Source organism: Lactuca saligna, chromosome 5, assembly GCF_052625555.1.
Source record: "Lactuca saligna cultivar CGN05327 chromosome 5, ASM5262555v1, whole genome shotgun sequence".
NCBI classification, from domain to species: Eukaryota; Viridiplantae; Streptophyta; class Magnoliopsida; order Asterales; family Asteraceae; genus Lactuca; species Lactuca saligna.
Genome location: NC_136421.1, coordinates 278,444,799 through 278,460,288, shown reverse-complemented (window position 1 = coordinate 278,460,288; position 15,490 = coordinate 278,444,799).

The following is a 15,490-nucleotide window of genomic DNA, read 5'->3' as shown; positions in this document are numbered from 1 at the left end:
GTCAACAACCTTTTTTTCAATGAAGGTTAAATGCATTAAATGGGACAATGTGTTTGACAATAGTATTATATTACTTGCATTTAATTTGGATTAAATGCAAGAAACAACAATGCACTTTCTTACATTTGTTTGTACGGTCTGCCTTAATTTTGTCTGGTTTGTTTGGTAATTAGATTAAAAGATTTGGATGATTTTACCCTTAAAAAACTCATTTTGTTGTAGACCAAAAGCTCCAGATTCAGTTAGCCTAACTCATCAAAGTTTGTTCCCTATTTCTGTATGTAAGATGCTTGGAAGCACTGTCATGTTATTGTTGGATTAGTTGTCTTCATGTTGTTGATATTAGGTGTTTGTTTAGATGTGTCCTTGTGCAAGATTTCTCTCACGTTGGATTATTTTTGTCTTTAAACATTGTCTTTCTTTTCCAGCCACTTGCTTGATTTATTTATTATATATGGTTCCAATTTTTTTTACAGTAGCATATTGGTTGAAGAAAGCAAAATTTGACTTTCTTATTTATAATTAACTAGGTTCATTAGTTTTTTCATTAAAAAATTAAAATTGAAGCCAAAATTTTAGTTGCCAAATACCACTTAGATTATAGATAAGTGTTAACAATTAAATACCAATAAGACTGTAACTAAGTGGTTTGGTCAAATTAATAGTTTATCATATTCATACACTTATAGTATATGTTTATGGCCTTCGAACACCGTGATTTGCCATTGTCGTTGCCCCCTTAAACCACCAAGATACATGATCATCTTCACCACATTCTACCACCAAAGTCTTCTCCTATCCTTGTATTTTCTCTTCCTTCTTTTAGTTTTTCTATTTTCTATATTTTGGTGGTGAAATTAGGTTTTAGTTGTCAGTGAAGCATGTCACTAAATGAACAAAGTTCAAATACACTTGAGATCATGTGATACAGAGAAATAAGTGTAACGCCCTGTTTCGAATCGTTTCTCATTGTGAGGTGGTGATCAAGGAGTGGGTATTAACACACTTAGAACCCTTAAAGAATTGATTTTGGGTTCATTTGGAGGTGGATGATGTAGTTTGGATTATTCGGGTATTCGTTTTGTGTTTTGGATCTCAGGGGTATCGGTAAAGGTGTTGGTTCGGGCCTTTTATGAATTTTGGATTTAATTTTGGTTGGTTTTCAGATTAAATAAGGTTTATATAAGTGTAGGGTTTCTCGTTACCTTTTCGTGGATATAAAGAATGTCGAAAACGGATAAGGGATGCAAAAGTTATGACTATTTGAAGTTATAAGGGTGTTAGGCCAAAATGGGAATGCATGGCGTACAAGGGAGGTACCCATGGTGTACACGGGAATTTGGACGCAAGTGCATTTAGGAACGCTTTGCGTTCCCCGAGGGAAGGCACTACGTTCATCAGGCCAGATTAAAACTATAATTTGGGGTCTTGGACCCTATTTAAAGACCTTAACTCACATGCAGCCCTTATTTCCTTTGGCCTCCATCCTCTCTAACCTTAGGAATGAAACCCTAGCCTCCATTTGAGTTATTCTTGAGTTTCAAAGTGATTTATTTGTGTTTTTGGTGCTTGGGGAAAAAGAATGAACTTCTTAAAGAGTCATTGCTTGACTTGGAGCTTTTGGATCCAGGCTGTGTGCACCCAGATCTATCTTCTAGAGGTATAAAGTCTCAACCTTGACAACTCTTTCATGTAGATCTAGCTAAGTGGTATGTTGTTATGGTTTTTTTCCCTTCGAGGTGGTTCTTGTGAGTAGAATTTACTACATAACCTTTAAGCTTCATATTTGGTCCTTGTTGAGGTTATGGAGTCATAAAGTTTGGATCTTGATGGGTATAAACCTTACATGCATGATTTGGTAGTCATTTGATGAAGTTTGGGACTTAGGGTTTTGATTTGGGTCCCATTGAGTTATGTTAAGTGATAAAGTTAGAAACTTTATGACTTAAGAAGTCTCTTGAAATAAGATATGTAAGTTGAGGTTGAGGTCTTAAGGTATTAAGAAGTTTTTAAGACATTTTGGGGTGATTTTGACCTTTGGGGCCAATCTTTGGTGTTGAGATTCACTAAGTCATGCAAAGGCTTAAAGCCTTTGACTTCATGGATCAAGTCACTTGTATTTAGCTATTATGAGGTTTTGGACATTTGGCTTAAGGATTAAGTCATTGAAATGATTTTTGGGTGGCCGCCAGGAATGTCGTACGTAACACTGGGGAACATCGGGAGTTCCGGCTATGATGCTTGTTTTTGACCTGCGACGTATGTCGTGTGTATAATCCATGTACGTCGTGCATATGTCAGATCAAATGGGAATTGGGCTTTTTGGACTTGGAGTCTTTTGGTATGGGCTGAGTTGTTTCTTTTGGTCTTGGTTGACCTAGGCCTTGTTGGGCCATCAGGTTTTGGGTTGATAATTATTTTGAGAAGGCCTACAATGGTGTCACACCCCAAAACCGGAACGGCGGAAACGTTCGGGGGTGGAGGACGTCATGTTTAGTATCACAAGACATGTATCAGAGTAATCAAGTAATGAACAACCATTTCATTAGAAAGAAAGTGTTTACAAAATATGTGTTCACAAAACATAGAGTGCATAAGCGAATAACAAAACAAGAGTTGGAGCTATACTGCTCCATCTTCTGAATTCCCAGAGCGAGTACCTGTCTACTAGTTTCCTGAGAATACAAGTTATTTGAAAGAGTTCATCAGCAATTAAGTTGGTGAGTTCATAAGACTTTAGTGATGTATGTAAGTTGTAGAAAGTTGTTGAAAAATGTAGTTAAAATGTAGTAAGTTATAAGTTATGTTTTTAGAAAAGTTCGCATGTTCCTCCAGAAAATCCTATATTTCCTAACTTGATGAAAGATACATAAAATGATTCTACAATCCTTTATATGAGTACTAAATGGATACAAGTTATATAAAACTCAAAGTAAACAAACAATCGATTGTGCACATCTGCCCTAAGTCCACAACCAAACAAGGAACAGGAAGTAAGGCAGATAGCACACATCCCATTGTTTGTTAGGTCCTCATTGTATATAACCATGGTGTATCCACTTTTTACTCATGGAGTTAATTGTAATAGTTCATGTATACTTAATGAAAAGATCCCTTAAGAAAACCCTTATTCCTTATAATAAAATAGTGACCACAGTGATTGATTCTATAATCACTTAGTTTATACTGGCTATATATAATTTAATATCGAATAGATAGTTGATTGGATGAATTTGCCATAAGCCCACAAGCAAACAAGGCACAGGAACTAAGGCGGAAAGCACACATCCAACTACTTGTTGGGTACTAACGATATATAATCATGATGTATAAACTAGGGTATTATAGAGTCAATCACCTAAAGTCCTTTAAGTTTACACTGGTTTAATAAAATAGATTAAACCCCTTACTGATAAGTTTCTAGTTTTGTATGCCAAAATTTCTTATTTGAAAAGTATGCTTTGTACTAGAAAATTGTGCATTGAATTAGTGTCCTATGGCTTGACCCATACCTGGTACCCCTTATGATGACTTAATGTGTACAGAACATATATATATATATATATATATATATATATATATATATATATATAACTAAAATTGACTAGATAATAGGTTGGGTAAATCTGCTCTAAGCCCACAACCAAACAAGGAACATGAAATGAAGCAGAAAGCACACATCTTATTACATGTCGGATCCTATTTATATATATCTCTTGATGTATACATTATGGAATCATAAGGTTAGAATTATGGTCCCTTTCTACTGATTGTACTAGACTCGACCGTTATGTTTGTCGTTTGTAAAATGTAAGTTTTCCCTAGTTTTATAACTATCTTGACTCGAAAATAGTTTGTATTAATTTCCAAGTGGTACTGTCACTTCACGAAAGTAATGAGGAATGTAAGTACTATAGTATTGTATATAGTAAGTACAGTTGTACTAAATGCCTTAAATTGATTATTAAGGTATAATGTGATGGCTAGATCCCATACTAAACGCTCTTCCTGTCGAAAGATTTTGGGACCCACACACGACCTCTGCAATAAATTGCAAGCCGTGAACATCCACAATAAGATTATGTGATCATGTATACCCAATATAACTATCACCTTTTGTTTAGAACAATGTGTTAATGATTCATTGGTATAGTTAGATCCTCTAAGTGATCCATGCTATAGCAAATTAGTATGCTCGTTCTTCTATAGTACCTTAGTATCTTCTCTTGTTATAGTATCTTAGTATGTTTTGTTGTATAGTATGTAGTATGTATGAATAGTATGTACTAGTGTATAGTATGTTCTCTTTGTTATCATGTATTGTATCTAGTATGCACTGAACCCCTAAACTATACCCATTATAGTTTACTAGTATCTACTTGAACTATTATTGAAAAGACTCATTTTACTACCAAGTTATGGTTGTACTTTAAAAACAGAGTTTTGTTAAACTATAAAGCAACATAACTGTAAAATAGTTTTTAAAAGATGTTTATAACAAATAATTACACAATTATCATTGTGTTCAACTTGTATCCCCCCTTAAAAGCATTTAAAACAGTTAAAAGATTCATTATGGGGTATGAACTCACCTGATGTGGGTGATTCAAACGGGTATGCGTGTAAGGATAAGAAGTTCCACGAATGAAGTCCCGAGACACAATAGATCCTAAATGACATATAAAGACATATATTGGCATGAATATAGTGTTTATAAACAACTGTATGAAAGGAAACACCTTCCGGGACCAGGAAACACTTTGACCAAGTGTTGGAATCACATGTGATTCAACAAGGAATGTGAAATGGCATAAAAATGAGTTTACTACCATGGGTTTATGGCCCAAGGGAGTTTACGGCCGTAAACTCATGGTCACTCATGTATAAGTACAAGTTTGAAGGCTAAGAAAGCTTTAGGGACTTTTGCTCTACACTAGGATGAGAAAGACCACCTACATTGAGGCTTTTGATGAGTTTACAGTCCAAAATAGTTTACAGCCGTAAAATCATGACCATTTATGTTTATGGGAGTATTTTAAGGTCTTATAATCATTAAGGAAAGGCTCTGGGTCACTAGCTTTGCATCTTATAGGGTTTTAGGGCTCAAACATGCCCTAATATTGAGTTTACGGCCAAAGAAGATCTTGGGCCGTAAACTCATGATGTTCTTGGGAAAATGTGTGTTTCAAGTCTCTAAGCATGAGTCCTAACTCGATATGAAGTGTAAGGAAGAGTACTTACGATCTAGAAGCTTAAAATGGTTGATATTGGCCAAGAACACTAGTGTGTGTTCTAGGTGTTCTTGGTGAAACTTGAAGATCTAAGAAAAGAGTGATTTCCATGGATGAAATCATGTAAGGATACTAGATTAAGAGGTGTATCAACAAATCTAGGAAGAATACTTACATCTTTTGAAGATCTAGGAAGAAAGTCTTGATGATACTTGAGGGTATTTGAAGAAATCGGCAAAGGAATGAGATAAATGACTAGAAATGGCCAAATGTCTTATATATGTTCTTGAGTTTACGGCCACATGAGTTTACGGCCGTAAACTCATGGTCTTGTGGCCGTGAACTAATTTAGATGAGGTTATGGTTCGATTTGCTACACTGTGGTTCTAGCAGGTACTTTCTAACACTTATTCCTTAAGTGTATTAGGCTCAAAAATCCTTAGAATGATCTTTAACCGGGCTAGAACTCATTTCCAATGAGTTTGACACTCAGTTGGGTTGATTGACTGGCCTTTAAAAGTAAAAAAAAATTCGGTTGTCACAAATGGGTCTGGTCCTAATTTGGAAAATTAGGCCATGGGTTGGTCCTTTGATGGTTGTTGGTATTTGGGCTTTTTAGATTATTAGATTTGGGCCTAAGTCCTGGTCCAAACTAGGTAAGGGGTAAAATGGCCATTTATACTAGTAATGGGTTTATGGTTATGGACTGGAACCCAATTGTTGATTGGGTGTTGTTTCGACTTTGTTAGTTCGGGGATCTGTCAGCCAGCAGCCAGGGATTTTATGTTTGATTCGTCAGTGTGATGTGAGTCTTCTCACTATATCCATGGGTCAAAGGCACCAATGTCGGCTCATTACACGTTATGTTAGTTGTCTTTGTGATACTTGCATGAAAGACCCCGAGGAGGGGGGGGAAGCTCGTGACATTTGGATATCAGACCATGGGGGAGCCCATGTCATTCCAGGTAAAAACCATGGGGGGAGCTCATGGCATATCAGATAAAGACCATGAGGGAGGGGGGCATGGCAATTATATGTATGTTGCACGATAATCTGTAGTTGTATGTTGTGTGGTATTTTGGAGAACTCACTAAGCTTTGTGCTTACGGTTTTTAGTTTATGTTTAAGATACTCCATATTTCAAATGAAAGTGTTCACGACGATTGCAGGGCACACACACCACATGTTTCCACATTCCGTGAATTACTCTGATTTGATGATGTTTTTGCTAACTTTTGGTTACATTGGTTTTATGAGAAAGAAAGGTATTAACGATTTATTAATCTGAAAACAAAAAATATTATGTAATGATTTTCGGGACATTACAAGAAGTACGTCTATAAATTTTTATTTTTCTATAAGGTAAATTACTTGGCCAATGCAAAGGTTTATCACGTAAAAGAAAATGGTTTCCATTGAAACGTCAAAAAAACATTTTCAAATATGAAAATAATCATGTAAAAATTTATTGCAAATACTTTGATTGTTTTGTGAAATGAAATTCGTTTAATATTAAAACATATTTTATATTGTAAACCGTTGTTATATCTAATAATATATTTTAGTTAATTTTAAGTCCTAGTACCATACTACTCGACCACAAAGTGGACGTTGACAAATAAAAAGTTGTTCTTTCGATTAAATAATAATAATAATAATATATATATATATATATATATATATATATATATATATATATATTATTTTATATAATAAATTATTTAAAAAACTATTATCAAATAGCTTATTTTACATACACATGTACCATACATGTGTTTTCACACAATTAAAAAAGATCGATACAACAAAATCTGAATTCAAAAAGACCGATACGAAAAAAGTGCGGCCAAAGACTGCTCGAAATAGATCGAAACCAAATAATTTGTCGTCTACAAAAAAGTTATCAATCGTCGGAATGAAACTATTCTTTGTCCGCTGCTTCGCGCAGATACGATGTTAGTATTATATTGTTTAATTTCAAATTTCTAAAGAAAGGTTAATTTACCAATATGTTTATTTATTCATTGTTTGTATTTATATTTTGCTTGAAATATAATTATGAAAATCATGACCATATGACAATATGATGAAATTAATAATATAGGTTAAATTATGGTTGATTTAGACCGCAAATTAAGAGGTATGATACATTAGATTTGATGGTCATACATTGCATTTTTGGTAGTCTTTTTTTTTAATATGTATTTGTGTTTTTCTATAATCATTATGTATTTTTGATGATAAAGTAGTTATCTAACCGACTTACTATCATCAATGATGAGAGAGAGTGAAAAAAAAATTCTACAAGATATTTAAAAAAACACACCAAAAATATCTAAATGATGTTTCTAAAAGATTAAAAAACTATATAAAAATTAAAATAAAATAAAATAAATATGTATTTGCATATGCGTATATGCATGTGCATATATACATTTTTCAAAAACAGAAAAAATCATTAAGAGCCTCTTCCAAAGGAATTGTTGGAAGATGTTTGCAAAAAAAAACATTAAGAGCCTACATATGATTTTACTTTTAATGACATTATTTTATGACTTTACTTTTAATACCTCCTTCTATTCATGGACAAAATTACCCCTCTTATAATCCTTGTTTTAGTAAAATTATTTCATATTCTGAAAGTACATTCACTGGGCCTTTAAGGGATATAAAGAACATCCCCAAATGATGTTTGGTTGGATTTTATGCGGATTTTACAAGTCGACAATAAAATCAATCGACTTACAGGACCACTTTGTAAAGATGACAACATTCACCATAGAAAAAATGATGTTCAGGTCTTGGTAAATTTTTGTGGATTATTAGACTTCGATATTAAAACATATCTCCTAACCCCATGTCGATTTGAATTTTATAAATTTAGTTATAATTTCTTCATCTCGCACAATAAATTTGGTGGGTTGTTAGTAGACTGTTTGGATCGCTTTGTAAATATTTCACTTTCCCCTACACTTTGGAATTGAATCAAATCATGAAATATTTATTCATGATATTATACATCCACACACAACTATGTGCTTTGGATCCACGTTATTTTGAGACTTCTAGAATTTACTATGAATTTCCAAAATGGACTGATGTTTGACACTTCGTGTGCGGACCATTTTGGAAATGTTGCAACTTTCCCATTAAATGAGTGGAAATTCAATTATGAAATTTTGGTGGATGAGATTAGACATCCATTCAAAACTCCAGCCCCTTATCTATTCCTTAAATCTTCTTTGAGCTATTTTTAAAGATTTATATCTTCACTTTTATGCATGTATTTTAAGATTTTCCTGTATTTAAAAATTGAGAAATTAAATATCATCCTACTTTTTGTTCCTACAAATCCTCCTACCCAATAAAATAGTGACATGTGTAACATTTAATGCTCATTTAATGATATTTTAATATACTAATATGACACATGTAATCATTTAATTGGGTAATAGGATTTGTAGGAACAAAAGTAGGAAGATATAAATCTTTAAAAATAGCTCAAAAATGATTTAAATTACTTTTCTTAGGAATTTATTTCCTATTTTTTACATTTTTGTTTTCATTTCTATAGTTGTAAAAACTTTTAAAAGTTATGTTTCCTTTTTACATATCCGCCTTTAAAAAAACCAAAAGTACACCTTAATGAGTGCACTTTTATCTTATAGTTAAATGTAATTATACCGCAAATAATGTCTTGCTTATTGTATATATTATATTTTCTGCAAAGTATCCCCTTGCATCATTTTTTTACAATTATGGGCCAATTTTTTTCTTCTTTTTTCGATATACAATCCATACTTTTTTTTCACAAAAAATATATCTTATTTTCGATTAACAGACATTTTGACAGCAAAAATTTGCATTTGGGAGAAATTTAGAGGTTGTTTGGCAGAATCTTAATTTTTAAGATTTGAATTATTAAGAGATTTGAACTTCTAAGAGGTTCTGAAATTTTAAGAGCCGAATGTTTAACATGTTGTTTGGTTTAAACCTCTGAATTGCTCTGCTGAATTATTAAAATAACCATTTTACCCTTTTGTTTTAATTTTTATTGAATTCAAGTGTTTGTTTAGAAAATAACCTAATAAATTTCTTCAATACGTATTAAAAAAATATAAACACCATATAAAATCCAAATTTAGCATAAATCAAAATCAAACATAAATATTTTTAAATCCACAAAATCATACTAAAATCCAAATAAAATCCTACAAATTTAATTTGGCCCCAACTGATTCGCAATCTGGTCACGCAAATTATCTATGTATTCATTGTCTTGTAAACCCCATTCCATATCGTCTACGTTTTGGCCATCATTCTCTCCCCCTTGTGCTTGATCATTATTCTCCTCGAATGCCATAAATAACTCATCATGAATATCGTATTTCCTTATGAAATTGTAGACTGCAAAACAAGCAATGATTATATCTCTTTGCACTGAAAAAGGAAAATGAGTCGTTCGCTTTAGGATTGGGAATCTCGCCTTCAAAACACCGTAAGCACGTTCAATAACATTTATGAGTTGCGCATGTGCATGATTGAATTTTTCTTCCTTAGTTAACGCACGTCGTCGTCGAAAATCGACTAACCAATACCTCGTGTTGTGGTAAGGAGTCATAAATCTACGAGTGTTGGTGTATGTAGCATCGCAAAGGTAATATTTATCTATACACATGAGTGAAGGAAGTATTGTTGGATAAGGTGTCTAAGTCCATAACTTATTTGGTATATACTTGACCCGACCCGGCATAGTCCATTTGGGTTGCATTTCATCCAAACTATTTATGGATAATTTTATGAGAGTTATACACATATGTTTATTAATATATTGTAAGTTATAATATATTAATATGAAGTTATTTAATTAGTCTTAGTCTTAAATTAATTATGAATTAATTTAGAGATTAAAAGGAAGACTAATTAAATTGTGGGCTATTGTTTTATATGGTGTAGGCTAACACTCATTAGTTAATGGGCTAGGCTTATATGGAAGTCCATGGATGATCCATGGAGCTTTTAACCCATGGATCCTTGGAAAAGGAAAGTTCATGGGTTATTAGGGTTTCACCCTAACCATGCACATTATATAAGCATGCTTATGTTGCATGAAATAGCTACTAGAGTATGTGTGTTTGTGTGTGGCCGATTTTATAAGTGTGTATACACTCTCTCAAAGTTTTCTAATAGTTTGTGGTGATTTGTGATTCCATTTGAGGCATTCAGACTATTGGTGCTTGGCCCTCAAACTCCTTAGGAATCAAACTCATCAAAAAGGTATGTAATGTCATCTAATTATTTTATGTTTAAAAGTACCCCATGCCATGTTAGATAGGTTATGGACCTTGGAAATTATTATTTTGCATGTATTTAGACAAACATAGATCCAAGGTTTATTAGGGTTGCATGCACACATAGGAAGTGTTAGATTGCTCAAAATCCAACAAGTATTATATTTAGAAATTTAAAATCATATTTTAGAATAAATTTAAAAAGAATTACAAACCTGGAGTATAGCAAAAATCATCGTTGCATTTAGCACCCCATGAGAGCATCTATGAACTGTTTATGTGGAGTGTTGAAACCTTCGTTTGATCATCCTGAACCCTTTATTATGTGCTATAGTTTTCAAGAACATAGCCATCTTTTATTCAACGTTTATATGCCTACTACTTTGCAACCAATTGTTTCGTCTAAAATGATTGCATAAAAATACATACGCTTCACGTGAAAGACGCATCAACTCATGACATGTTGTAGAAGTTCCATTTAACAATTCTTGTGTATGTTGATGACCGCCCATTTCCGAATCATTATCAATTGCCCTTCTAATTCTATTGGATGCTAGATTCAACCAATAGCAACATAGTAAAATGAAAAATGCAATTTCTTCATCCGAATCCATAAGCAATTTGTTATTTTGAAAATACATAACAGTTATATTAACAACATATAACTTAAAAATTAATCCAAAACATCAAGTCATTCGTGTCATATAAAAATCTAGTAATCCAAAGATCAAGTAATCCAAAAAACCATCTAGTTCAAACCAAACATCAAGTAATCCAAAAAAATCATCTAGTTCAAACCAAACATCTAGTTATAAAAAAAAACATCAAAACATTCAAAACATCTACTTAGCGAAACATTCCATAATGTGCTCCAACAGTCTTGACCCAATTCTCACAAATAGCTGGATCAATGGTTAACCACACGTGCCTCTTATCCGCACCTTCATCAAAAAGTGCAACAACAATAGTGTATCTTGGATTAAATATTCCCCATCCTAACTTCTCTAATTTTTCCATACACGCATCCAAATTTGAAGAAGTATGCTTTTCCACAAATATTTTAGCAACTGTGGCAATATCTTCACCGATTTCAAGCAATCTTGAATTTGGCGCATCTTTACCCTTATCTTTACTTTTATTTTGACTCTTTGTTGTATATGTAGTCTTTTGTTTTTTTGATTCAGCGGATGACTCGTCACTGAGACCTACAGTTTCTTGTTTAGTGCAATCGATGTCATCAAAGTCATGCAAACTATAGTGGCTTGACTCTTGAGTAGGACGGAGAAGGGTAGAAGTTGGTCCCCAACTATGAATACATGTTGATGTCGCGCCTTCAAACAATTATGTAAAAAGTTCGGGGAAGGATAGCGACACTCTTCTCAAACTTTCAACATGTTTCTTCGACTGCTTGTGTAACAACCCGAAGTTCTGTTCCCTCGCCATAACCGTTTCATTAATAAAACTCGTCTTAAGCGAGTTGTTCCGATTTCATCTTCGAACTAGATCAATTAATTTAAAACTTTTAGTTTGACCTTGTAAGTATCCAAACATGTTGGAAACATGTTAAAACGTCCCAAGCTAGTAAATTGAAAATTTTTAGTTTCGACCATATCGGGTAACGACAACTTAATCGGGTTCGACCCAAAACATCGGTTAACATCGGTATCGGGTAGAATTCCACCGTGTATCCAATTCAAACCATATTTAAAGTGAATTAAGACTCATTTGGAGCCTTTTCACTTTCTCTCTAACCTCTCTCCTCAATTCAAGAATTTGGTCCAAAAATCATCCATTTCAAGCCTCAAAACACCAAGGTAATCACCCTAGCTCCTAGTATAACATCCTTAGCCTTCAAATTCAAGTTCAAATCATGGAATAGGACCACATTCATGAGTTTACGGTCCTGGAATAGTCCTAGGCCGTGAACTCATATAAAATGGGTTTTGGAGCCCAAAAACCCTTCCAATCGACCTTTAGAGCTTAGATATGACTTAATGGCTTAATGGACTGGACTTAGAATGACTTTAACATGGATTTTGAAGAGTAAACATGAGTTTACGGCCAAGACATATGCTTGGGCCATAAACCCCTCAAACATGTGTGTAAACACATTCCAAACGTGTTAGAAAGCCATCTAACACCACCAAAAGCCTTTGAATAAATCATAGATCCAACCAAAAATAGTTTTGGGGACTTAAACTCAACCAAACTCATCATTTGAGATTTTACGGCCATAGCATGTGTCCCATGGCCGTAAACTCCTAAAAGTATGTCAATTGGTGCCCCAAATTCATTTAAAGGCTTGTAGGGATTTTTAGAATCACATGTGATTGTTTAAGGACCAAAACATTAAGGATTTGAAGTGAGGAGGAGTTTACGGCCGTAAACTCCATGTTTACAGCCATAAACTCCAATAAATGGTCCCTATGTGTATTATAATCCATTCCAAAGTCAAAAACCCAAGTCTAGAAATTATCCCCAAGTGTTTGAAGCCATTTTGCACCATAAACCGCCCCTCCATGAGTTTACGGTCGTAAACTCATGGGGAATGGGTGTTATGGGCCGAAAACTCTTGTATGAGTTTACTCTTGGGGAGTAAACTCAAATTCCAAGTCCGTAGTGTCAATACACGTCCGTAGATGTCACTCGGGTCACTCCAAACACTCGTTTTGATGTGTTTTCGCTCATTGGAGTGTAATATCATATCTAATTAGTATTGATAAATCTAATTAGATATATTTGTATATCATTTCATAATCCATAGGAATCTTGTGCGTTCGCGAACCCATAACTGACGTTTAGGATCCAAACTAACACGTTTCTCAACCGGTGAGTTCATACCCCTACCCCTTTTTCAATGGTTTTTAAATGTTTTCAAGGGGGGGGGGATACAAGCAAAAGTACAAGGATATCTTGTACTGAAATTCATTATTTCATTTTAAATGGTTTCATAATTCTCATACTTTTAAGAATTGAAAACTTACTAACAAACTGTTTTAACTCGCAAAGTTGTTTGTTCAAACCGATTTTCAATTCTTATTATATATTGTTATGTTGTGTACTTTACAATTGATTGTCCATACTTATATTGATTGAGATTATAAATCATATGTAAAGTCTGTAATAAAATACCCTAGGCACGAGTATAAAAGACAGACACCATTAGAAAACATAAATCAATCGTAATGTCCTTAATAACACACTTAGGTTCGAGTGTAAAGGACATACATCTTTAGAATACATAAAACATTGTAATGTCCTTAATAAAACACCTAGGCTCGAGTGTAAAGGACATGATCCATTAGAACTTAGATAGTCATAGATACTACTTCCCTAGGCACGAGAAGTAAAGGGAAATCTTAAAGATTGGAGACACGTCCTCTGTAACACTTCCTTGGCTCGAGAGAGTGGAGGACTACCCCTGTAACCAAAATCTCCGAACGTAGGAGAGCGTGGATTGAGTGTATAGATCTATACGGGACTGACAATCCCGCACCTGGCTGTTAGCTATAGCCGAACCGAAAGGTTCAAGGGTGACGAAAGTCATAGAAAGGATATTGGCCACGACCCGAGTCATATCTAATCTGAAGTATGGTTAAGGACTCGCAATCAAGATTGTTAACACTTTACATTTATTTATTAGTTTTATGTACGTAATAAAACTAATGTACATTTTAGGATAATCGGACTTTCAGGAGACTTCACACACACACATTCAGGAAAACATGGGGTTTTCCTGGGGATAACATTAAACATAATCGGAATCGGTAACAGTTCACACACACCCACACTCAGGAAAACATGGGGTTTTCCTGGGGATAACATTGAACATAATCGGAATCGGTAACAGTTCACACACACCCACATTCAGGAAAACATGGGGTTTCCCTGGGGATAACATTGAACATAATCAGAATCGGTAACAGTTCACACACACATTCAGGAAAACATGGGGTCTTCCTAGGGATAACATTGAATATAATCGGAATCGGAAACAGTTCACACACACCCACATTCAGGAAAACATGGGGTTTTCCTGGGATAACATTGAACATAATCGGAATCGGTAACAGTTCACACACACCCACATTCAGGAAAACATGGGGTTTTCCTGGGGATAACATTGAACATAATCAGAATCGGTAACAGTTCACACACACACACATTCAGGAAAACATGGGGTCTTCTTGGGGATAACATTGAACATAATCGGAATCGGTAATAGTTCACACACACAGAAAGTAGTACGTAACCACAAAAGTGTAACAACTTAGATAACTAAACTTTACAATTCACAAGAACAATTATGATTTCAGTGTACATCCTTTACATTACAATTTAGAATTGGTAAACTTTACTCTTAAGAAAATATGGGATTTTCTTGGTTAACCACTTTTTCAGGAAACTAAAGGAACTCATTCTCTTCATAAAACAAACTGCTTATGAACTCACCAGCTTTATGCTGATTTTCAAACCGCTTGTATTCTCAGGTCCGCATTAGACATGTACTCGATGATCTCTTTTGGTGAAGACGGAGTGCATAGAAGACTCGTCTTTCTTTTGTTTAAACTATGTATCTCTGAAACATGTACTATTTTACTTTTCAACTGATGTAATGAAATCTATGTAATGTAATGTTTTGTGTTTTACTTTGCTTACTATGTACATTGGTTATGATATCCCCATGAAGTCACCTCCACCCCGAGACGTTTCCGCCTTCGGTTTCGGGGTGTGACAGCTTGAAAATTATTATATTATATTATTAAAGCCTAACAATAATTTTTTATTATAAAAATACAAAATACCTTCATTTATAGTTGCCATTCTTATTCTGAAAGATTAAAGGTGTTGGTTACAGGATTATACACATTCCCGGTTTTGTTTTTTAACTTCAACCAAGCTGAAAACTTTGACTTTAAGTAATCGTAGCGATTCTTCATTTGCTTTTGGTCCACAAAAAAATTATGT